Below are 25684 nucleotides of genomic sequence, written 5' to 3'. Positions count from 1 at the left end.
CAATTAGCAAAGGATAAAGGCGGACTCGGTCTCCCCTCCTTCAGGAGCTATCAGACGGCGTTTCTGTGCAAACAGGGCGCACAGTGGCTGTTGAAATCCCCTACTTACACACCATTATGGATAAATATAGAGGAGGCTTTGGTAGATCACGCGCCTTTGGAGGCCCTCCTTACGATGAACCTGTCACACCTTCCTCACTCCAAGTACATCATGCTTATTACTAGAAGGGCCTTACTTAGATTCGATCAAACACATAAAACAAACCTGACAGTCGCCAGGTCCTCATATATGTCCTTGTGGAGGAATGCACATCTTAAGATTAAGGGTAGGACTATATTTTGGGAGTCATGGTCCAAGAAGGGCATTAACTTAGTGAAGGACTTGTATGAGGATGGGGCTCCTCTGCCATTCTCGACCTTACAGAGCAGGCATGATCTTAGTCCGATGGATTTTTATGATTTTCTTAAACTTAAATCGATTCTGACAGCAAACAGCTTCTCTCCGTATGTCCCTTGGCTTATACAGCAGATCCCACGACTAATACACGAGGGTCACTTTGTATCGAAAGTATATAAATTGTTGTTGCCCCTACCCATGAAAAAACACAAAAGAGTGGAAAGCGTATGGGAAGCGGAGCCAAATCTATCGGGCATATCCTTTGACTGGGAGGTGATTCATAAGTTAGCCCTTACACATAAAGTCTCACCCATTCTATTTCAGACGAAGTATATGCTTCTCAACAGGGCCTATTGGACTCCCGACAGGCTGTTCAGATGTAAATTAAGAGATTCGCCTGTGTGCTGGAACTGTCAGCTAGGCACCGGGGATCTTGCGCATATGCTTTTCTCCTGTTCTTCATTAAAGGATTATTGGGGGAGAGTATTTGATTGCATTTCCCATGTCTTTAAGATAAAACCTGTACAGGAATTTATTTACGTCATTCTGGGGGCACTGGACCCACAAATAACAACTGACCAAGATCGCCAATTGATGGACTTAATGTTAACAATGGCATGTAAAGTGATTCTTTGCAAATGGAAAAATGCGTCTGAAGTGAGCTTTAAAATCTGGCAGGAGTGGTTGTCTTTCCTGAGGGGGTCAAGTAATCCGGCGCTTCAAGCTTCTACCTGGAGCCCCTCAAACAAAAAGCTCTGGAGGGCATTGGATGCATCCTCCTTTCATTATGACCCACCCTGAGAGGTATATTTTGCTTGTTTCCTCGGAGTGGGGTTGTGGTTGGGTGCAGCGTGTTTGATCCAACGAGTCCCGGGGCGCTGCGCGCCACACATGAAGCAATGTAATAGACTGTATTGGTATTTGATGATGCGAGCTGGATTGGGGTTTATTCTTTATTTATCGTTTTGTCATTCATTTTCATTTTTTGTATTTGTACATATGACATGACTGTACTGATCTTGGTGCACGGAAGAGTTATTGTATTGTTTTTGGTTCTTCAATAAAAAATATTTGAAATTAAAAAAGAATTGCTCTGAGGATACCCTTCCCAGCTATCGAGAACCAATTCCCAATAATGCTCAATCCATTCACCAAATTTTCATACAAACTTGGTGTTTCCAATTCAAGTAATTCGGGTTCTAAACCTGAAATATTATTTGCGTATCTTTCTATCTCCTTCCTCTCATCTGATATGTAGCTTTAGCAATGAGTTAATTTCAGCATGTGGCAGACTCCTCTCTTTTCATGGAATAATATTTCTAAAGCAAAGTGGTGCTGTAAAACCATAGACCTTATAGTAATTAATTCAGTGTTATTTAAAAGTAAAGCTCCAGTGGTGCTGGTTGCCAATTCCTGATCTTCTTATCATTTGGGATTTCTCCTGCAGGTGGTGTCACTGCTCCAAATACATCTACTGAGACGGCTCCTTTGTTTGTGCTGCATTGTGCTGGTGTTAATGTCAATGCATCTAAGCTTGTAACATGGTACATTTTCGGAATAGTATGCCCAAATAGAAAGTACCCTTCCAATCGGCAGGCAAAAATAAATAACCATTTTGTCCACAAATATAGTAACCCCCTGGAAGTGCATTTTCATCTCCCTGTCATATTTGCCATGCTCCTCCTGTCAATTCAAAAGTGTGTCCACAACTGCTCTAGTTCTTTTGCAAAAGCTTATTTTTCCCTGATGTTGCCTGTCTTGTCTGAATTTAGGGTAAACCATTTTCTTTCTAAATTCATTTTCTTCCTTCTTCTCTACATTCTCTAAATCTCCCTTCCTGTCTGTAGCGTTAATCATGTCCATGTATCTTTCCTCTAAAGCCATAATGTAAGCTTTCTCTACAGGTTTTAAGCCTACACGCTATCTATAGGCATGTGTGAGAGAAAATAATACAAGCAGTGTCCAGAATTTATGCTTGCGGGTGTAAATTCATGCTTTCTATTTAAGGCACTCTAGAGAATATTACATCATAATTTTAATAGAAGTATTTCAAATGTCCTTGCCTATAACCTAGTGAAAGCAAAATGCTTCAAGAAACCACATAAGCCAAAGGTATGTGATAATATGTGAACTCTTCAGAAATAGAAGTCGGTAAGTGTGCACAGACATAGCAATCTTTACCATACAGGCGTTAGTTTATTCTTGTACTAATCTAGAATATATATTAGCACTTGTAGGATGCCACTGCGTCAAAACCTTAAGCCTGCTTGAAGTAGGCGTAAGGAGTGACGCAGTGTTGTGGGAACAGGCCTCAAAATGCATTGCTGGAGTTGCGTCATGCTTGCGACATGACTCCAGCAATGCGTGACCTTTACCCCAACAGATACGCCAGAATTTGTGACGCATCTGTCAATCCTTGCGTCATGGTGCGCCGCATTGTAAAAATGGCGCATCCATGGTGGCACAAGGGATTCTCAGGGTGGTGCAGGGAAAGTGACACATTCCTACAGATAAGTAACTTTCTTGTAAATCTGCCGCACTAGCCCTAATATTGTGTGCACTATTAACATTTGTGTTTTTTTACTCTAAATCAGATGGTAATTAAAACCCTACTAGTACTATTGTAATCATTATAACTGTTATTAAGAAACCACATCTATGATATATTTACTCATATTGCTGGTGCAACACATTGTTCTGAATCAGAAGATGAATAGCTTGCTATAGATAATTAGCAAATAGTCTTCTCAAAGCTTTCTTCTTAGTATTGCAATTCCCTAGTAGACAGTCCTTAACCCTACTCCTTGTTCTCATAGCTTGTTGTTAGATTTGGGGGTCTGTAGTTGGCAATGCTTTGCACCTTTGTCCAAATAGTGACCCTTGCGTCTAATCAGGGTAAGGGGCTACACTCCTAAGATAGCCCCTGCTCACCCCCTTGGTAGCTTGGTGCGAGCAGGCAGGCTTATCTCAGAGGCAGTGTCTAAAGCATTTGTGAACACATACAGTAATACAGTGAAAACACTACAGATGGACACCACACAGGTTTAAAAAAAATAAGTATTCTTTACTAGACTTAACACAAGACCAAATGACAAAAAATCCACAATACTTTAATCAATAATAGACTTAAAAAAGGTAGGATACAGCTCAGTTCACTTTAGATTGTAAATACGACACTTTACTCACAAAGTACCTTGGATGCGTAACGCAGAACAAACAAAAGGGTCGCAGGGAAGGTGATGCGTTGGTTCCTTACACTCCTTACTGTGTGGGGAGGTGATGCATCGGTTTCTTACTGCGTTCCGTTGTGATGATGCGACAAAATGGCGTCTTGGTTATGATGCAACAACGTAGATGCGATGCTTGCAAGCCCGACGGCCGTGCGGCAACTCGGTGATCTTCTGAGCCACAACAGGCCCTGCGACATGCCTCTCCGGTGATGCGACGGCGACCTCTGTAGTGGCGGCACGCATCTCCAGTGATGTGATGCACTTCGGCAATGCGATGGTCACAGCGGCAGCACGCTTACTCGGTGATGCGACGGCAACTACTGCGGCGGCAATACGCTTCTCGTCATTGAGTCGTGCTTCCAGCAATACGCAGTCTCACAGAAGGCCCCGCACAACAGCAGGGAATTCAATTCACAGCAAGGGAATTCAGAGGGGAGCTGGTGGTGAAGTCTTGTATCCCTGAGACTTCAGGTAGGAGGCAAGCTCAAAGTTCAAGCCCTTGGAGATTCTTCTTCAAGATGATGAAATCACACTCAGTCCTCTTCTCCTTTCTTTGGCAATGAAGCAACCGCAGCAGGCCAACCCCCAAACACACAGCACAGGGGTAGTCTCCTCCTTCAGCTTTCTGGTTCTTCTCCTCCGCAAAGGTTTGTCTTGATTCCCAGAAGTGATCTAAAGTTCTGCGGTCTGGGCCCCAATATTTATACCAGCAAATACTTTGTCTCTGAAGGCAGAGAGTGTCTGTACCTAGTCCAAAACCAGTTCTGGGTGCATTCTGCCAGTAGACAACTTCTTCCTTTGTCAGTGTGGGCCAGGGCCATCAGACGCACCACAGGAGGTGGATCCAGCATTGTGGAAGGCAGGCACAGCCCTATTCAGGCCCAGGTGCTACTCCTCCCACCACTCATCATGCAGATAGGTCTATTGAACCTTGTGCTGACTCACCCTGTCACCTGGAGCCACCTCAGCCCCTGCTACTCACAAACGAGACATGGAATACACAACCTAGCAGAGGCAGGCTCGGATGGTTAGGCAAGAAAATACCTACTTTCTAAAAGTGGTATTTTTAAACACAGAATGTTAAAACCAACTGCAATAACAGATGTATTTTATCATTCTGAGTTAAGGGATACTAAACTCGAATTTCTACCTAGTTCCCTGAGTCAGTTAGGATTATAAGATGTTATAATCAAACTGCCCATTCTGGCCTATGGGAACAGGTAGCCGTGCAATATTGAAAAACAAAAATAGCTGGAATTAACTATCAGGACATGCAACACACATCAGGGCATGTCCTACATCCTACATACAATACACTCTGCCCTTGGGTCTGACAAGTAAACCAAATAAGCCAATCATGGAGTCACTAATCCATTTCAACAATTTACAATAGGGAGCACTTTCACTGTGGCACTGAATAGCAGTGGCACAGTGCCCAAAGCATCTAGACCAGCAAAACATATAGCAGAAACACAGGAGGCAACAGCAAAACAAATGGAAGGGAGACCCACGCCAATGGTGCCAGGTCTAACAATTGTTATCGCTATTATTCAATAACTTTCTTCTCAGACCTAGGTATGTCTTCTGTAAAACGGAATAACTCAAACAAAAGTATCTAAAAGGCACAGTTCACAGTCTTTCTTCTATTTGCATTAAGTTTATTTCTTTTTCTTCCAAATTAAGTTTTCCGAAGTGAAATGTCTCTGCAGTTCAAAGGTGTTCTAGCAGTTCAGGGCTCACACTACACAGATCTTCCAAAGTAACATTCAGTGCTATATTTACGTAGTAGGACCATTCAGGTGCTGAATATGTTCTCCAAGTTATTCGAGTGTTCATAGATCTTCTTATGACTTGATGATTTGGATCAAAATCACCTTCACCTTCTGTTTTACTCTCCTCATTCACTGTTTCTGGAATCCATGCTATTGGTGACCATCTCCTTAGTCTCTCTTTACAGAAACTCCTGGGCTACTTTGCTTGGCGGCAAACTCTTTCTATCCCGGAGCTCGTTCCTGCACTGAGACCTTGTTAGTTTCTTTGTTCTGTTTCATACATGCTTTCAGCATGTAGTTCAGTCTCCATTTTATCTTTGACTGAGACTTCAATGCCATCCCAGACACTTGTACTTGTCTTTTAGCTTGCTGATCTTTAACCTTTACTTCTCCTTGTGCTTGTATCTGGACTTCAACCGGTAATGGTGCTGCAGGTATTGGTGGTCCCTCGACTGGTGGTGCAACTACTAATGCTCTTTTCTCTGAATCAAAGACCAAATGAATTTTTTCTTTATTGCTCACTTTCTTGGTGTGTGAAGAATGTCTTCAGTTCAAAATTCTACCACATTTAACAGCAGAGTTTGTGGTAAGTATGACTTGGAAAGGGCCGTTCCATCTGGCCTGAAGACAAGTCTTCCGAACGTGCTTCTTGATCATGACCCAATCACCAGAATTAAGTTCGTTAGACATTTTATAACAGCAATTTTATCAGGTATTTGGAGTGTGTCAAGCAACTTTTAAGATGCTACCCATTCTGAATAGGGGTACCTGTGGAATCACGGAAACCACTTCGAGACCATAATTGCCCAAAATCATGCATTGCACCGAATTCATGCTGACTGTCAGTAAAATTGTGACTCTCATTTGAGCATTTCAACTGGTGAGGGCAAATAACAATGCAACTTGTGTGAAGATAACAGACTGAAGCTAGAAATGTATGGTGCACCTCATACGCTGCTCTTAGATTGCCTTCATTTCCCTTCAGGCATGAAACATCTACAAATAGGACATGGTCAGGCTCATTCAGTGGTTCATCCTTGATATCGGTTCTAGGTTTTGTGCATAGTTCAGTGACATTTAGGAAATCATGATTGAACTCTTCACAATGTTCACTTTGCTAAATTACAGGCAATAAAGTTGTTACATTGAGTACATTGCAATGTTTTACCACAACATTTTCAGAATTTAACAGATTATGCTAATTTCTAGTCAACCTATTGTGTGTGAGGTACTGCATTTTTTTTATTTTAGTCAACAATAGCTACACTGAGTGTGGGACCATGACAGGCAAAGGGTGTCCCATCCCTATGTTCTTGCACTTTTCCAGACCAGCACTCACCACGGAAACCATGTATAAGAAGTCAGGAAGATCTGCCACTACTGGATCAAGTTTGGTAGAAAAATAAGACACAGGTCTTCGGGTTCCTCCATATGTTTGTGTCAAAACTGAGAGAGCGCACCCATCTCTCTCATTGCAAAACAGAGTAAACTCTTTTGTAAAATCAGGCATTCCTAGGGCTGGTGCATGACACAATTTCTCTTTCAGATCGCGGGGCCCGATTCACAGAATTAACTTAAGACAAAATCCTAAACTTGCTACCATTTTGGAATTCACAGAAGGCACTTACACATTTTGGTATTCACAGAAGGCACTTCCTCATTTCGGTATTGACAGAAATCAGGAGTCCTAACTTTAGGACTCCTAGATGCCTTCTGTGAATACCGAAAATCTTAAAGTTAGGATTTTTCTCAGTTTAGGAGTAGTAAAGTTAGGACTCCTAACTTTAGGACTCCTAAATGCCTCTGTGAATACCGAAAGTCTTAAAGTTAGGATTTTTCTCAGTTTAAGAGTAGTAAAGTTAGGACTCCTAACTTTAGGACTCCTAAATGCCTTCTGTGAATACCGAAAGTCTTAAAGTTAGGATTTATCTCAGTTTAGGAGTCCTAAAGTTAGGAGTCCTAACTTCTGTGAATACCGAAATGAGTAAGTGCCTTCTGTGAATACCAAAATGGTAGTAAGTTTAGGATTTTGTCTTAAGTTAGTTCTGTGAATCAGGCCCTAGGAGCACTTTTTTTCATTCATTGTCCTAAGGAATCTGATCAGACACATCTTGTTGTGTGAGCCTCAGTAGAGGCTTTGCCATCAAGGATTAGTTTGGCATCAACTGTTTACAGTAGCCAACCATTCCTAAAAACATTCTTATTTCTTTTTGTGCTCTTGGTGGATTTATCTGTCAGATAGCTTCCACTCTCTCTGGTGGCAGCTTTCTGACTCCCTTCATGATAATATGTCACTGCTATTATACATCTTTTTGAAAGTACTGCAGTGTTAGTTATTTTATTGTTGATTAATTAAAATCTTACAATGTTAGGAAGAATACAAATATCATGAAAGAAATCAATTTTACCATTATTTTTAAAATCACTAATATTGTTAAAATAGTTTTTACATATTTACATTTATAGGGAACTGACAATGAACAACTTCCTCATATAATAGATAAGAAAGCTTTAATTACTTAAGGCTTAAAAGTATGATCACATAATATATGCCATTATCGTTTCCACTGCTCTCATAAATTTTACAAATATAAATTCAATTCCATATCAGATGGTTTAAGACATGTTATCACCGCTTGTCTGCATTAGCGAATGTCCCGCTGGTTAAATGGTATCCGTAGCAGTCTGCGTCTTAGGTCTAATAGAGCCAGGCATATACAAATTAAATGGTTGATGTTCTCTTCGCCATGTTTGCACAATCTACAGGCAGTTGATGTTGTTTGTCTCAGCCACGACATTGCATGCATAAGGTCTGGGAGAATTCCAAATCGTGCTCTTATGAACCTTCTTTTTTGACTCGGGGACCACCCATACTCGAAATAAGACTGTGGTTTAAGGCATTTATATTCATTTATGATCATCCAGGCATGTGACCTAGATACAGATAATTCTTTGTCCATTACCATTGATGGTTTTTTTTTCATTAAGCTGTTGATGTTTTTCTTTCAAGTTGCTGGAGTTAAAGAATTTGCCCATAGTGAGACAAAGGAAAAATCTTCTATTGCCTCAGTTAAACACTTCCATGTTGGTAAATTAGGATTTGTTTGAACTTCATGCCAAAGGGCTTGATCTAACTGGTTTGATATATTTGCTTTTATTCTTTTCCAGGTTTTGACATACGATCCCTTTTGTGCAATGATTTGGTTTAACAGACCAAACTCTAATCGTATATGTGCTAGCTTTGCATTGCATGGTAGATAAAACAGGGATCTGAATATTTTGACAACAATTTTATTTAGTATTTCTGCATCTTTACCCTGCATTGCCTCGCTCCCATACGAGATAGTTGGTAAAAGTTTTGCTGATATTATCTTTAGTAGTGGTTGGTGGCTGAAACATCCTAATGATCTCTATAGGGAACGAAAGGCCGAGAGTAAGGAATTTCCCTTCCTTTTTAACTCCATTTTATGCTGCTTGAAAGAGCTCTTTTCATCAAATATTACACCAAGATACTTGTATGTTTTAAGTTGTTCTAGTTGCCGAGCTTGCAGAAACCACTTATATGTTTTATGAATCTTATTACTTACTTCCATCACTTTTGTTTTCTTTTCATGTATTACTATTTCATTAAGTAACAAATAGTTTGATATTTTATTTATCAGTCTCTGCAGTCCAACTTTTGTGTGGCTCACCAGAATCACATCATCAGCATATAAGAGATTTGATATATATTTCTCTCCTAACCTTAGGGGCTGTGCATTAACTTCATATAGATCTTGAGTTAAATCAGCCAAAAGCAAATTAAGTAAGTATGGTGCAAGTATGCAGCTTTGTTTCAAACCCTGAAAAGTTCTAACCCATTTTCACTCTTATCTATGTATCTGAATATAACATTTGGATCGCTTTTAATAGGCAAGGTGGTATATGCAATTTAACCAGCTTTTGCCACAGTAGGCCACATTGAACACAATCAAATGCAGATTTAAAATCCACAAAGCAGAAGTAGATTGGCTGATTCCTTGCTTTCTACTTATCTATCATTATTGAGAGTGCTAGAATATTAGATGATGTACCTAGACCTTGAACAAACCCAGTTTGATTAGGGGGGATACATCGCTTTTCTTCTGGCCAATGTGAAAGTTCTTTCAAGAGTATCCCAGCGTAGAGCTTAGCTTCAGTACCCTGGAGCGTGATAAAAAGGTAGTTTTCTGATTTTCACCACTACCCTCCTTTATGTATCTGTACTATTAAAGAGCCTTTCCAAGATTCCGGAATTATTTTTGATTGCAGAGCGATAGTAAACACTTTTAATAGGTACCCCACCCAGAAAGGTACATCGGTTTTATACAAAACTTGTCGGATTCCGTTTGGGCCTGGTGCCCCATCTCACCTGCTACTCTTAATGAAATTACGAATTTGCCATTCTGAAATATCAATTGCAAATTCCTCTGGAACTTTTTGTACCAATAAAATGTTCCTATTTTCGTCAGTTAGAGTTTATTTTTGTTTCACTTGAATAATTGAAATACTTTGTTAGGAACTCTACCCATGCCAATTCTGTTAGTGTTGAAGTTGTAATATTCACTGGTACCTGGTTCAAATTATTAACCATTCTCCAAAATGCCCTTGAATTTTTTTCTGTGCTCAGAAATAGAGCCTTAGCCCAAAGTGTTTGGTTTATTTTTAGCTTCTCTTCCCAAATTTTCCTCCGATAATCTTTACTAATTTTCTTTGCTTTAATCTGAAGTTCCCGATTCCAGGGATGCTTTTTTAATTGACGCATAATTCTGTGGTGATTTTTCTTCCAGATGCGACATGGTTCAAATGCTTTTACTTTGTTTACATCATTTATCTGGACATTACGTCACTGAATATTTTGATGTTTGTCTCCCAAAAAGGAACACTTAGGTGCTGATTCCGATTTGGGTCATAAAGCACTCCGACCAAGTCGGATCCGGAGTGTTTTCAGACCGAGCCGGACCCCTACAGTCCGACCGAGCGAGTACGATGCGCAGGTATGCTGTCGGACTTGGTTCGGTCGGACTTCCATAGAAGTCAATGGGAGCCAGTTGCACGACGCGTACATGCGCTCCCATTGACTGAATGGGTACGTCTCAAACAAGTGCGCCCCCTACAGTGGGTATGCATCGGTGCCATCCGCGCCGTACATGCCTGTGTGGGGTAGACCCATGTGTCTCCCCCTGTGTGAGAGTCATACGGCTGCGGGTGTCGGGGGGTCCGACGTGGACCCCCGAAGTCCGACTCCGGGAGCTTTTGCGAGCCAGACACTCCGGCAGGCACAGGCTGTCCGACGCGTGCATCGTACTGGCTCATCCACTGCACGCCACGGTTAGCTTCCGACTGAGACGTACGGAGCGGTTCTGACCCGGAAACGACTCGGTCGGTGAATGTCATGTAGCTCGCATCGTACTGGCTCGCTCGTATAGCTGTACGAGTCGGGCGGAAAACACGCTACGGCTCGTAGATTTTCTGGCCGGATCGCTTTCGGTGCCCTTCTGACCCGGATCGGAATCGGCCCCCTAATGTTTCTGTAAATTCCGACCATTGGTCCACCTCAGATCCTGTCTTAACAATGAAGCAGTTTTTGACCAAAATTGAGTCCTTCTGGCTCACCGCCCTGGAGATCCTTCCTACCAGTACCATCTCCTATAGTTAGTTGTTTCTTCCTTGCCTGGCAGTGATCACACTTTTTCATAATAATTTGGTTGGACTTCTATCTCAATTATTTGCTGGCTATTGTCGTCCGGATCTGAAATGAAGTTATTAATTGTAGTAAGGATAGAGTTACTAATGTAAAATCTATTCTTGATTGTGAGCCTGCTGCCTGAGATGTCGCTTTAGGTTTTATGTTGAATATTACCCGTTCTGCACCCTTAAGCACAGGGATTCAAGATCTTTTACTACTTTCAAACCTCCTGCTCCATTTCCATCCAGGGTGTAATATTGATTCGGAACAGACTATCTATAGTCCTGTTGTAATATGCCTTCTTCTCGGACAAAAGGGCACAACAGACTAATTTTAAAATCCCCTGATATCATTATTTCCCATACCAATTCATCCTTTATTAGTTCTGACAGTATTCATATTAATTTATGGGGCATCAATTTCCGTGCCTTTGTTTCTGGGTGTATATAGATATTAATCACTACAAGCATGCTCTTGGTGTATAAATTCCAATTCCTTAATTTTACTATTTCGATATTGTTATCGTCTATTACCACCTGCTCACTTTTAATCTTTGAGCCAATAGATAGTAATATCGCCACACCCCCTATTGGTCTACTGTATCTCCTTACTCTGGTGGCTGGGTTAAAATAGCCAGTAAAACCTTCCATTAGAAATGGCTCAGTTTCCCAAGTTTCTTGTAATAATATGATACGAACATTTCTGAATAATATATTCAGTTTTATATCATTTTTTTTATTTTTCATCCCGTTAATGATCCATGAGCATATTTTTATGGTTTCCCTTAGATGCTTTACTTCTTTTTGCTATTTATCCTGTACTTTTGTTTGTCATTGAGAGGAACTACCATGCAAGGCAATTGCTAACCAGTCTAGATTAAGTGGAGTTGTACACTTGGTACTGCAGTGCACCTGGAGACATTTTGGGCCTTATTTATGAGGCCCTTGCACCTCCCGAATGTCACTTTTTGTGATGTTCTGTGGCACAGGAGCCTGCTCCATATTTACGAGGCAGCACTAAGCCCATTTTTTTAGCTTGATACTGCCGAATAAATATGGTTCCCTATAAAGCAGTTGCGTTAAAGGGGAGGTGTTGCTGGGGGGATTCCCTGCAAAATCCATGGCTTTTTGACACTGCCCAAGATTTTCAAGACATTATAAATGTGAGGCAGCGCCAAATATCTTTATTTCTCTGTGTTTTTCCTTTTCCTATGTGTGCTGCATTTTGCAGCACACATAGTAAAAGGAAAAAGTCTCTTGTGATAGGTTTTGTGCAGGAAGGTTTCCCTTCCTGCAGAAAAACAATCAACTCCTCAACGCAGCCACCCTTGCACAGTAGTGCAAAGGTACCCGCATTAGCGCACGGCAGCCCATCGTGCGCCGGCGCAGGGGAAAAGGACCTTAATGCACCGTATCTTGTAGATACGGCGCAATCCTTCCCTTTTCTTTTGCTGTAGGGTCGCGCAGCAGGAAGCCCTGCTGCACTGCTCCACGACAAAAACACATTAATGAGTCCCTATGTGTTTGTTCTCTGGCAGGTGAGTCAAAAGTGCAATGGTGTCATACTTACAAGCGTCTTGTGTGTCTGTTGCTACAGTAGGTCAGGGGAAGACTCATAGGGCATGTGTAATGACTCAAGATTTCTTTTTAGAGTCTGCTTAAAAATTGATTGACTCTCTGTATACTCTTGAGGGGCATGGCACCACATGATTGTCTTTTGCTTAAAAGTGGGTGTAAATAGATATTGGCTATATCCGTGCAAGGGCACTGAAAAGAAAGCCTGACATAAATCAATTACAGTGAACTATTTTGCTGTACAGAGAATTTGGAAGGATTCTGTACCACAAGGCAGCATTTATTTATTAATCCGTCACAAATCATTAACAATCCTATGACAGCTGTTAGGCTCCTGCAAACCCATAATAGTCGAATTACATGGGCTTCCAATACATTCTTACAGTATGCCTTACTGAAACATGTCTTCAATCAATGGTTTTATTCCTAGAAAAGTCTCTGGAGACAAATGATGTGGTGGTGTTCTGGGGTAAATGGCATTTGGCTTTAATGTGATTTGGACTGGATCTACTCCTTTTCGAAGTCCAGTGTCTTTCCCTGTGAATTCCCAAAACTTCTGCATTTACGCTGTCTCTTAGAACCTGTGGTAACTCAGAAATGGTCAATAAGGAAACATCCCTGTTTTGGCATTTTGTCTAATCATTTTAAAGTCCACATCCTCATCATGTGTCTGGAAGACTACACCATCCGGTGTGCAGTATATTGTGCAATTTAACTTGCACAGCAGGTCTCTTCTCAACAGATTTACTGGGCTTGTATCACAAACCACAAACTGATGTTTTTCTTTAAAGTTTCAAATTCTCACTGTGACTTCTTCTGAAATTGGATTTTTATTTGTAACCCCAACTACTTGGATTGTTTTGTCCGAAAGAGGCAAGTCTTGTAGTTCCACAGTGGAACGTGTAGCTCATGTGGCGATCAGAAACAACACTTTTTGACCATAAACATTTGCATCTACTTATGGGCCACTCTGGTCTACCTCTAACACTGGGCCAACTACACAATTTTCTTCCTCTCTCAGACACCATCATTGAGAGTTATCAGATGTAAATTTGTCAGTTTCAAATAAAGGAAATCACCCTGGGCCATTCTGGTTCGGATTTTGGAACTGTGGCATAGCGTTCCGGAACTGAGGTGCGTTAAGCCTTGGTATTTGGTTTAAGTTTAACCTAGGACTCACTAATTGTGAAATAGCAGGGGGTGTCATTTGGGCCTGCTTCTGGCATTTGTTGCATAGGCCTTCTTAGAACTGGAGTTCCTTGTAAATTCTGCATTCATTCTCCAGTATTTATGGGATTACATTAACATTCTTGTTTCCAATTCCCCACCCTATGACAGACTTGGCAAGCTGTAACCCTTTTCATGGTGACAATGTCCATTCTGGATCCCATACCTATGGGAACACCTCTACCTCTGCTGTGGGATATATTTGATCCACATTTATTTCCTGAAAATACGTGCTTAATTCCCTGATTTCCTCCATTATTTTCCTCTGCTTCAAGTCCAATACATCACTACAGTATTTTACATAATGCAGGATTTCACCTAACGACTTGGTCTGCCAGCACTAATGTGGGCACTGATTTCAGGCTTCAATCCTACTTTGGAGTAAGACACAAAAATTCCCATATCCTTTTTTTCAGGATACTCACATTCACTATGCTGTTTAAATACCTGCAGTAACCTCTCATAGTACTAATGAATAGTCTCCTTCAGCTCTTTTGTGATTCTTTTAATCTTTAACCAAACAGTATCCTTTTATTCTTTAACCAATCAGTATCCTGTGGAGGTATTTTCCCCTTCAAAAAGGTAATGACTGCTTCATATTCTTCCATCACCAATGGAGCACCGATCTTGTTTTCTCTAGGTGGTTCTCCTTTCAACCACTGTACTGCTAACTTAAATTATGCCCATAAGTTAGCTGGTACCACAGTGTCAACATATCCATATATCTCCACTGCACCTTTGATAAACCTTTCCACTTGTGCATACCACAGCACCGGCTTGTCTCTCAATTTTGGAAAATTGTTTGTAAATGCTTACAAATCACCTCTATTTTCATGTCACATGTACATAAGTTCCCCCAGCAATTTTCCTCAATAAATATGCTGCTGCCTTATCCGTATTCCTTTCATTCTGTTTCCCTCTGCTTGCCTCTTTTTCTTTTCATGTTACTTTGCCCATCTAAGTTCCAACTTCTCCACATATTTCTATCTGCGGATACATTTAGTCAATTCAATAGGGTGCAAACACATTCCTGTAATCCTCATGTTTTCTATTGTCTGATCATCCAACTCAAACCTATAGCTACGATGCAGATTTCACGTTGTTAGCAAGATCCACATCATACTACTTTGCTATCCCTGCCCCTTTTTCGTGTACTATAGCAGCCCTTTTAGTAATCTCCTTGCACAGAGAGATTAACTCAGTTCTCGGGTGCTGATCCAGATGAGCAAATTCAAAATAACCCTTGATTAGCTCCTCTCTTCAATATTGGAATATCCAATGATCTATCTTTCCTTGTCTCTGATTCTCTTTGTGCTCCGTGACCTCTGCCTTTTTGTCTCTAGTAATCTCTTCAAGCTATGCTAGTAAATATTCACCTTCATTGACACCTAATTCATTAGAAGCAAAAGGAGTTGTGAAGACTAGAGTCCCTCCTCCGTCTACTAAAGCCTGCAGGTTTTGTACTCAGGGAAGGTATTGGACACTAAAGGGGCTACATTTACTACTCCCCTTCCAATTTAACTTAACACAGGAAAGGTGCTGGACACAAAAACTGCAATAATAATCTTTTCCACTACAATAAAACTTACCTAGGTAAAGGTTTTGGACACTAAAAGGGTTAAATATACTATTCCCACCATAAGATAAATTAAGTCAGGGAAGGTATTGGCCACTAAAGGTGCAACATTTACTATTCTCACTCCAATCTAAATTACTTCCAGGAGGGCTAAGAGGCAACATTGTTCATTCTCACTGTAATAAAACTTACCAGAGGGAAGGTTTTGGACACTAAAATGGTTTAACATATTAGTCCCACTCCAAGATACATTAAGTCAGGGAAGGTGTTGGACACTAAAGAGGCTTCATTTACCATTCCCACTCCAATGTAGCTTTATTCAGGGAAGGTGCTGAACACTAAAACATCAATATTTACCAATCCCACTGAAATACAACTCCTCCGAGGGAAGGTTTTGGACACAAAAGGGTTAAGTATATTATTCCCATGCCAAGATAAAATAAGTCAGGGAAGATGTAGGACACTAAAAGGGCAACATTTACTATTCCCACTCCAATGTAACTTAAATCAGGGAGGGTAATGGACACTAACGAAGCAACTTAATCCATTCTTACTGCAATATATATATATATATATATATATATATATATGTATATATATATATTATCTACTGGCGGTCGCCAGTAGATAGTTATAGTTAGGACCCTGTTTCCATAGGAAATCCGCAACATTCTATTTGGAATAACTTTGGCGCCGGTCGACGAATCCTCGCGAAATTTTCAAAATAGGTGGGGCGCTACGCTCCGCTCCTACCCTGAAAGTCTCGGGGGGATTCGTCCAGCGGGGGCTGAGATAAAAGGGGGGTCCCAAAACGCGTTTTTCCCATGCATTTTTCCATAGGACCTTTAGACACAGCTACAGCCCGAACGGCTGAACAGAGTTACTTGAAATTTGGCAGAGAGGTAGTCCTCAGGTCAAGGAAGTGCCTTTTGTAGGTCTGGTGTAAATCTGTTCAGTAGTTCCTGAGAAAATAGCATTTAAATCAATATATATATCTGAGCCAGCTTACGGTGCGCTTACCGTGCGCTTACGGTAAGCTTACCGTACGCGTACGGTGCCGTGCGCGAGCGCGATTCTGATTGGCTGTTAGATCTTAGTAAACATTCGAATCGTTCGAAACCAGGAAGCGGCGGCCGCCAATTTCTCTCTCGCACTCTGAGGGGTGGAGGAAAACCAAAGGCAAAAAACATGTAAAGGGACTGTTTAGACAGCTCCTAATCACCTAGCCTTGATGAATGTGTCCCCAAAGAACCCCCAAGGGCAAAAATTCATTTTTATTTTTTTACGAAAAATCGCCGATTACGCTTACCGTACGCGTACGGTAAAAAAAAAAAAAAAAAAAAAAAATTATCCACACTCTCCCCACCCCGTGTGCAAATGGTGCCTGCAGTGCACCATTTGTCTATGGTCAATAATTAAGTAGAAAATTTAAAACTTTACCTTTCCCAACGAAGCGCATAATATGTCCTCCATGTGCGCACGGTGCGTGAAGCGCATCGTGCGTACATGGCCCATCCACGGCACTAACTGCGTAAAGTGGGCGCGCGGTGCGCGAAGCGCACCGTGCGCGCACGGAACGAACTGCGTTAAGTGGGCGCGCACGCCACGAATGGCGTAAAGTAACTTAGCATTTAAAAAAACGTACAAATTCACTGAAAAAACCATAGGTTTCACACACGTTATAGTTAGGAATTAGCATTTAAAAAACCTTGCAAATTCAGTGAAAAAACCATAGGTTTCACACATGTTATAGTTAGCTGGACATTTTACTGATAAAAAACCAATGAAATTCCCCCGTTATAGTTAGTGCAGGCAACTATAACTCACGCGACCGCAATCCTCTGCTGATGACATATGTGTCTTTATGAAAAAAAAATATTTGTAATATATGTAGAGCTAAAATTTAATGGAAGAAGACATGGGCAAATAATTGTCTAAATACAGTATTAGCATCAGCAGAGGATTGCGGTCGCGTGAGTTATAGTTGCCTGCACTAACTATAACGGGGGAATTTCATTGGTTTTTTATCAGTAAAATGTCCAGCTAACTATAACATGTGTGAAACCTATGGTTTTTTCACTGAATTATATATATATGTATATATATTCACTGAAAAAACCATAGGTTTCACACATGTTATAGTTAGCGGAAATTTTACTGATAAAAAACCAGTGAAATTCCCCCGTTATAGTTAGTGCAGGCAACTATAACTCACGCGACCGCAATCCTCTGCTGATGCTAATACTGTATTTAGACACTTATTTGCCCATGTCTTCTTCCATACATTTTTAGCTATACATATATTACAAATATTTTTTTTTCATAAAGACACATATGTCATCAGCAGAAGATTGCGGTCGCGTGAGTTATAGTTGCCTGCACTAACTATAACGGGGGAATTTCACTGGTTTTTTATCAGTAAAATTTCCGCTAACTATAACATGTGTGAAACCTATGGTTTTTTCAGTGAATTTGCAAGGTTTTTTAAATGCTAATTCCTAACTATAACGTGTGTGAAACCTATGGTTTTTTCAGTGAATTTGTACGGTTTTTCAAATGCTAAGTTACTTTACGCCATTCGTGGCGTGCGCGCCCACTTAACGCAGTTCGTTCCGTGCGCGCACAGTAAGCACGCGGTGCTTACTGTGCTTACGGTGCTTATAAGCCATGCACAAATGGTGCCCTTCGGGCACCATTTGCACACGGGGTGGAGAGAGTGTGGATAATTTTTTCTTTTATTATTTTTGTTAAAAATATTGTGGTTTTTCACACCACTGATAAGCCCTGCACAGTTGTTGGCCGGCGGCCACCAAAAGCACAGGGGGTGGGGAGAGTGTGGATAGTGTTTTTTTTTTAACATTTTTTACCGTACGCGTACGGTAAGCGTAATCGGCGAAATTACCGAAAAAATAAAAATGGCATTTTTGGCCTTGGGGGATCTTGGGGGACTCCCTCAACATGGCTATGTGTGTGTGAGCTGTCAAAACAGCTCCTTTACATGTGTATTGGTTTTATTTAACAACCTAACTCTCAGTGCGAGAGAGAAAATGGCGGCCGCTGCTTCCTGGTTTCAGCCGATTCGAATGTTTACTAAGATCTAAGAGCCAATCAGAATCGCGCTCGCGCACGCCACCGTACGCGTACGGTAAGCTTACGGTAAGCGTACCGTAAGCTGGCTCAGATATATATATTGATTTAAAGGCTATTTTCTCAGAATCTACTGAACAGATTTACACCAAACCTACAAAAGGCACTTCCTTGACCTGAGGACTACCTCTCTGCCAAATTTCAAGTAATTCTGTTCAGCCGTTCGGGCAGTAGCCCTGTCTAAAGGTCCTATGGAAAAATGCATGGGAAAAACGCGTTTTGGGACCCCCCTTTATCTCAGCCCCCGCTTGACGAATCCTCCCGAGACTTTATATATATATGTGCGTGTACTCCTGACCTCTGGGCTCAGAGGTCTCCTGCTTCTTATGTACACCGGCTGTCCTACCGGCTGTTTCACGCACCCCCCAGACCGAAGAGCGCCGTTCCTCAACCCAGGACACCACATGCTTCCATATATATATATATATATATATATATATATATATATATATATATATATATATATATATATATATATATATATATATATATATATATATATATATATATATATATATATATATATTTTTTTTTTATAACAATGAAGGTGTTGGATACTAAATGGAGGAAAATACAATACACTCAATACTACAAACGAAGGCACCCAAAATATAGCACACTATAAAGTTAATATTATTACTATTACCACCACAATATCAAATATGTGAACAAACATCTATGTAAACATGTAATAAAAAACAAATTTATTCCAAATTAAATTAAACCTCATAATTTTTAATATTTATTCTCCATATTTTTCCCACAAAATTGTAGAAAATATTTATATAAGAACATGTTTAACACAGTACAATATTTGAAAAAACACAAATTTAGATAAACTAATATTCATAATTGTATATATTTTTAAAACATTTTGAAAATATATAACATACACTTTTTGTAATTAATACATATGTAAAAAAACATAGCAGCATCCTACATTTGTTTTTAATAAGTTTTCTATTTATAGAATAATTTATCAAAATAGCTCATATTGGTCTTGTCTACCTAATTTGTTTTTTTAAGTTTACTATCAAATAAACATTTACAATATTCTTTCCATTTTTACAACATTCAAAAACAATTCTATTTACATTTTTACAGAATTTAAAAACATTTTTTTGATAATAAACGCATTTTCTTTATAAATTAATATGAATAATTTGTCATCATTGTATTTACATTTTTGCATAATTAACAATAATATCTCAATAGTTTGATTTTTTTAAGTTTTAAATTGTTTCAATATAAAATTGTTAAAAAAACTTAAATTACAAGATAACATATTTAAATTACTTTAATTTTTTATAAACATCACACCCTTACTCAATAGTAATCCATCATCTAATTCATAACAAATGTCTACACTTAATTAAATTAAATAAATTACCGTCCAACAATCAACACTAATACATGACTTTCTAAAATACTCCCCACTCTTATCCCCTATAAACCCAACATCCCACTACTTGAATTTGTATTGTCATTTTTGCTATTTTTTTAAATTAATATAAAAAGAATTACGCAATACTACTTCATTTTATAAAATGCATCCCGCTCTTATCCCCCTATAAACCCAACATCCCGCTCCTAATGTTTTTTTGTTTTAAAATGTTTTAAATAAACTTTAAAATATGTACACTAATACATTATTCTTAACATACTTCCCACCCTTTTCCCTAAAAACTCAACACCCACTCCTAAAAAATATAATTATACAAATATAAAAAATCAAATTATAATACAAAAAAATGCAATTATAAATAGTCCTTTTGCTGACTTGATTTAAGTTTTAAAAACTGTGAGGCCTGCATCACATGTACACTATTCTTTAATTTTAATGGGGTGCTGTCTCTTCAAAATGCTTACAGAATTATAAAATAGCATGGCATGCCATGCATTAGCACTGTACACATCTGATACACAGCCCTATTGACAACTGTCTAATTTTGATAATAGACTACTCCACCACTCTTATTCAGAAAAATGACCACACCCACATTAAATTGTTTTTAGGAACATAAATGCAACAATTATTAAGGATTTCCAGTTTGAAATTTACACAGAGACAAATTACATATGGCTTAGAATGAAGGCATGAATACAGTGAATTGTTTCCTTTCATTAAAGATAACTATAATACAAGGACATAAACATATTAGTCCCAATCCAATCCTTCCTACTCTGAACTTGTCCCCAACTCCATCCACAAAACTCATCCGGAGGAAACCTACTCATTATGGGCCACATGCATCAAGCAACTCAATTGAGATTTCTAAATGGCAATTTTTAAGAAATCACTATTTTGCCATCGCAAAAGTCTATGCATTAAAAGAAAATCGCTAATTTTTGCTGTTAGGTAAAAATCGCAATCGCTAATAGCGACTACGAATTACTGAATCGCAAAAAGTGAATCCGCAAATACAGATTCGCAAATAGCAATTACTTCATAACGATGCATCTTGATGACATCACTACCAGGAAGTGATACCGGGATTGCTCACACCTGTTCACTGAGAGAAGCAGAGGAGGAGGCAGACTGTTGGAGCTGAGTGGAAGTAAGCTTTGTAGAAAGCAGAATTTGTGCAAAAATAAAAGCATGGCTTCTGGAACAGGGGACAAGAAAGCAAAATAGAGCAAGTGGAAGCTGAAAATCAGCAATAAAGAACTTGAAGTCCTCATTGAGGAAGTTGTCCAGAGCCACGACAAACTGTTTGGAATGCTGTCACTGCAGGTCCCAGAAGCAGTGAAAAGAAAGACATGGCTTGGGATCCAATCCAAGATAAATGCCGTGGGGGGACACACAGTGCACCATATCTGACCTGCGCAAGCGCTTGTATGACCTGCGTAGCTGTGCCAAGGAGAGGGTGGCTGCAAGGCTTGCAGATGCCAAAAAAACTGGAGGTGGACCATCAACGGAACGTGCCAACACACCCCTGGAGGACATGGTGGAGTCAACACTGCAGCTGGAAGCAGATGTTGGTGTTGCACAGATTGACACCTCTGAATAGGCCGGTACCTCACAAGGTAAGATCAATGCAAATGATCATTCATTGTTAAATCTTAAAAATTCCCCCTCAATGCAGATCATGCTTAGTGAAGCTAATGTGACTCCAGTCCACATTTTACTTGCCACACCCAAATGCATTATGGTATCAGCATACAGCAAAAGAGGGAACAATACAGAATTAGTGCATCAGAGCACAACAAGCAAGTGATGTTTAACATCGCAGATGCAGCTGCGTAGGAGACTGATGTTGGTGATGTCCATGACACACAGGATTATGAGGCACAGTCAGAAGAGTATATAGAGGTAACACCAGCATCCCGATACCTGCAGCCACTAGACGCAGGACCGAAGTGCCACCACTGCCAGATTTAGAAAGTGAGGAGGGGAACCAACCTGACACTCCAACATCACAGGCTGGCCATACACCCACAACAAGACCAGATGTACAAATGCGGCACTGAACAGTCCACTTTCATAGGCAAAGGGCAAAAATAAAAAAGGGCACTCATGGCAGCTGCAGGAGACGATGAGTCTGCTGTCTGTGGAGGCCTGGAGGAACAGATGCTCAAGGTCGAGCATCTATAATGCAAAAACATGCGGTTAATGCATGCCCAACTTGGAACATTGGCAAAAAACATTGGTGGAATTAGTAACTGCATGAAGGAGCTCACCACTGCTGTTGTGGAAGGTCAGAGAGCCACAAATGAAAATGTTGCAAATGTAACCAAAGCAATGCATGACTTGAGCAGGGTGATGCGGGATGACCATGCATCTCAACGCAAGAGGCATCATAATTTGATGGTACGCATAAATTGGTACACCAGGGCCACCAATCGGCTGAGAACAACCACAGCTCAGCTGTCCTGTCGTGCTGTGGGGATGCAAGTTAAGATGACCCATTGCTGTGGGGATGTGGCCAGGGTTCTGGGAGGGGGAGAGTGAGGAGGCCTGCAGCCTCAGTAGTCTCCTGGCACCAATAACAACAACCAGGAAGCGCAGTACTCGGAACACCACTGGCTCCGAAGGCTCCACAAGGGATGTGGCAGAGTCTACTGAAAGGTCCCCGGCAGTGTGTGGCCGCAAGAAGTGAATTTTGTGACACTGAAATGTGGTGAGGTAACCAGTAGTATGAACATTGTCTGGACTGCCATTTAAGTACCATTGCAATGCTATGTTGTCTTATTTGGTATGACACAATGCCTGTTTGCACCTGGTATGTGTGCATTAACACTACTACATTTAGTTTCATTAAACAGTTAAGCACGTTGTGTGTTGTCTCATCATTACCCACCTAAAACAAAATGCTGAGTCCTTTCTGCACGTCTCTGTCTCCCCTCTGCTGCGCTCGGAACGCATGATGCTTGTAGTGGTCATCTTGGCTTATTGTCTTTCTCAGGTTCCTTGTCAGAGAGTTCCAGGGGTATGCCTCTAGTAGTAGCAATGTTGTGCAACATGGCACAAGTGGCAACTATTTTGCAGCAGGCATCTGGCCTGTACTGCAATGCACCACCAGTTTTGTGGAGGCAGCGGAACATAGATTTTAGTAAACCAAATGTTCTCTCAATGACGTTGCGTGTGGAAATATGCACCTCATTATATCTCTGCTCACTTGGGGTACTTAGATTTAGGTATGGCGTCAGTGTAAAGGAGGGCACACCGTATGTGCTATCACCTACAGGGTGTAAAACAAAAAAATTACTCACTGCTATGTGTCACCATGACCGAAGACTCTGCAAGACAGCATTACATCTGTTTACCAAGCAGGTATCCTTTGCCAAATTCACCTGCAAGGAGACGTCTGTGTATGCTACTGTGTCTAAAGATGTAGGAGTCATGTGTACTGCCAGGGTAACTAGCCACTATGTCCGTGATGGAGTTTTTGGAATTACAGATGACTTGTATGTTCAATGAATGGTATGATTCACTGTTGCAAGAGCTTTCTACAAAAAATGCTATTTATATATTTTTTAAATACGACCAGCATTTTTAAAAACATATTGCATAAACAGGTAAAGCAGTTTAAATAAAGTTTGGTATTGCTACTAAACTCCATAGATTTTAACTTGGATTATTCACAGGAAGTGTGATTCCCTCCTTCTATTAGATAAGATTTTCTTATGTTTTCCACTCACCTTGTTAGTGGGTTTTGGCTGCACTTTCATAAGCTCAGGGTACATTGACAATAACCTTGGAGATTTTGCGGGTCACCTCCAAACTAGAAGAATTGTCTCAGGAAGTGAGAGCAGACCTCTCCTATTTCAACAAGGTAATGACATAGCAAGTTACTGAAAATCTGCACTATGACCCTTTAAAAAAGAGATCAAGGTAGGAAATATATAACCCTCGCCCTTCCTGCACATAAACTATTACCCCTGCACCACAGGCATCCTAGCAAAATGGTGCTAGGGTGCCTGCACTGGAGCTAGGCAGCTTTTGTTGCACCAGCACTAGGGAAAAGGCAGGGGTGCACTGTATTTTTGTAAAGTGCATCCCTGTATTTTAAAGCTGTTAGAGCTGTCATGTCTTTTAGGATAGTCCTGTCATGTATACCCTATTTTTACATACATTGTCCCATCCACACTACAATAATGATTCGAAACAGGTGACCTTTTACCTAGTAGCCTCCTCCTGTCTCTTCGACGCCAGGCTCTTAGCCTTCTATCATATTCCCTGTACATGTCATACATAAACATGCCCCCGGGCACGGCAGAATGAATCTGTATAAGGGTCACCACTTTTTTCATCCTTGGCCAACAGCCAGCAGTGCATGATCGCATTTGTTTAGAAAAGCATTGGTGATTGCTTTAAAAACATTTATGATTGTTTTCAAAACATCCATGATTGATTTAAAAACATATCGATTCTAGACAAAACCCTGAAGTGACCACTTTAGTATAAAAGACCCTCACTCCCCTCTACAAATTAGAGGAGAATTCCTTCCAAGCTTCCAGGGACCTGTATGCTGAATCTTCGACAAGCAGTGGTCTGACATCCCTTGTGGGCTGTCATCCTCTACACAGAGACGGTGTCCTTCATTCTAAACCATCAGGTGATGGGGCTGATTCATCCCTAGGGATTTCTTGGCTACATACACAAATACAGGTTGCACCTACACATCTAGGCTAGGCTAGATACATTTAGGCAAATTGCTTAAGGCATGCATTTTCGGAATAAGCAAGTGCTACTGTTTTTATCTGGACTGTTTCTGTTCATCTTATTAGCACTATGGTAGAAATGTATCTACAATTTACTATATTGGTACAAGCAATCTCCTTTGTGTGCTTCTATCTCCTGATTGTCACAGCACAGATGTTTTACACAAAGCTGTAGTTGGACAACTAATTCTTATTGAAACGTCCTAAATGGCCATCCTGTATGTTTTCTGAGAGTGTCTGAGCGAAACACACTGTACTGGTGGTGGTGGTGGTAGTGGCACTGTAGGGCTAGCTGGTCTAATGACTGACATATCCTGTGGGGGTGTCCTGAAGCGGTCGGGACAACAAGCCCTCAGTTTAACTCATCCAAAACACACTGCTCCTGGGGGATTCCTAGGAACTATCAAACTATCAAAATTGATAACAGCGCTATCAATTTTGGAGCAACACAGTGCTCTGCCAGTTTATTGTAAATATGCCATTTAGGTCTAATGCTGTTCAGTCACTGCCCCGACAGTATCCCGATGTATTCAAATTCAAAACTGTGAAATTATACTGACTCTGAACGTATCCATTATGCAACCCTGTCACATGATTTGCTTTAAAATTCTAGTATCTTTACATAACGGGTAAATAAACAATATTACACACAAACTAATTATGAGAGTTGGCAATGCTCAAGTAAATGTTGAAAAGAAGGACAAAACTTTGCCTATTGAACACTTAGGGCCTCATTACGATGTCAGTCAGAAAGCATTCCTACCAACTCCTTCTTGGAATTGGTTCCGACCGACTCGGGTTCGGAGAGTCTGACCAACCAATTATGTTTCCGAACACCGTTCGGAAAGTCTCCCATTGACTTCAATGGGAGCCTGTGTTCCGACACACAA

At 40.5% G+C, this 25684-nt stretch overlaps 1 protein-coding gene across 1 annotated transcript in view; it reads left to right on the top strand.

Annotated features, from left to right (window-relative positions):
- Positions 1-25684, top strand: part of LOC146860913 (mucin-5B-like) — a 307179-nt gene that overhangs the window by 254900 nt on the left and 26595 nt on the right. The gene's annotated exons all lie outside the window — the stretch shown is intronic.

Source organism: Triturus cristatus, chromosome 3_1, assembly GCF_964204655.1.
Source record: "Triturus cristatus chromosome 3_1, aTriCri1.1, whole genome shotgun sequence".
Lineage (NCBI taxonomy): Eukaryota > Metazoa > Chordata > Amphibia > Caudata > Salamandridae > Triturus > Triturus cristatus.
The sequence above is the reverse complement of the archived record's forward strand: the minus strand, read 5'-3'. Positions and strand labels throughout refer to the sequence as shown.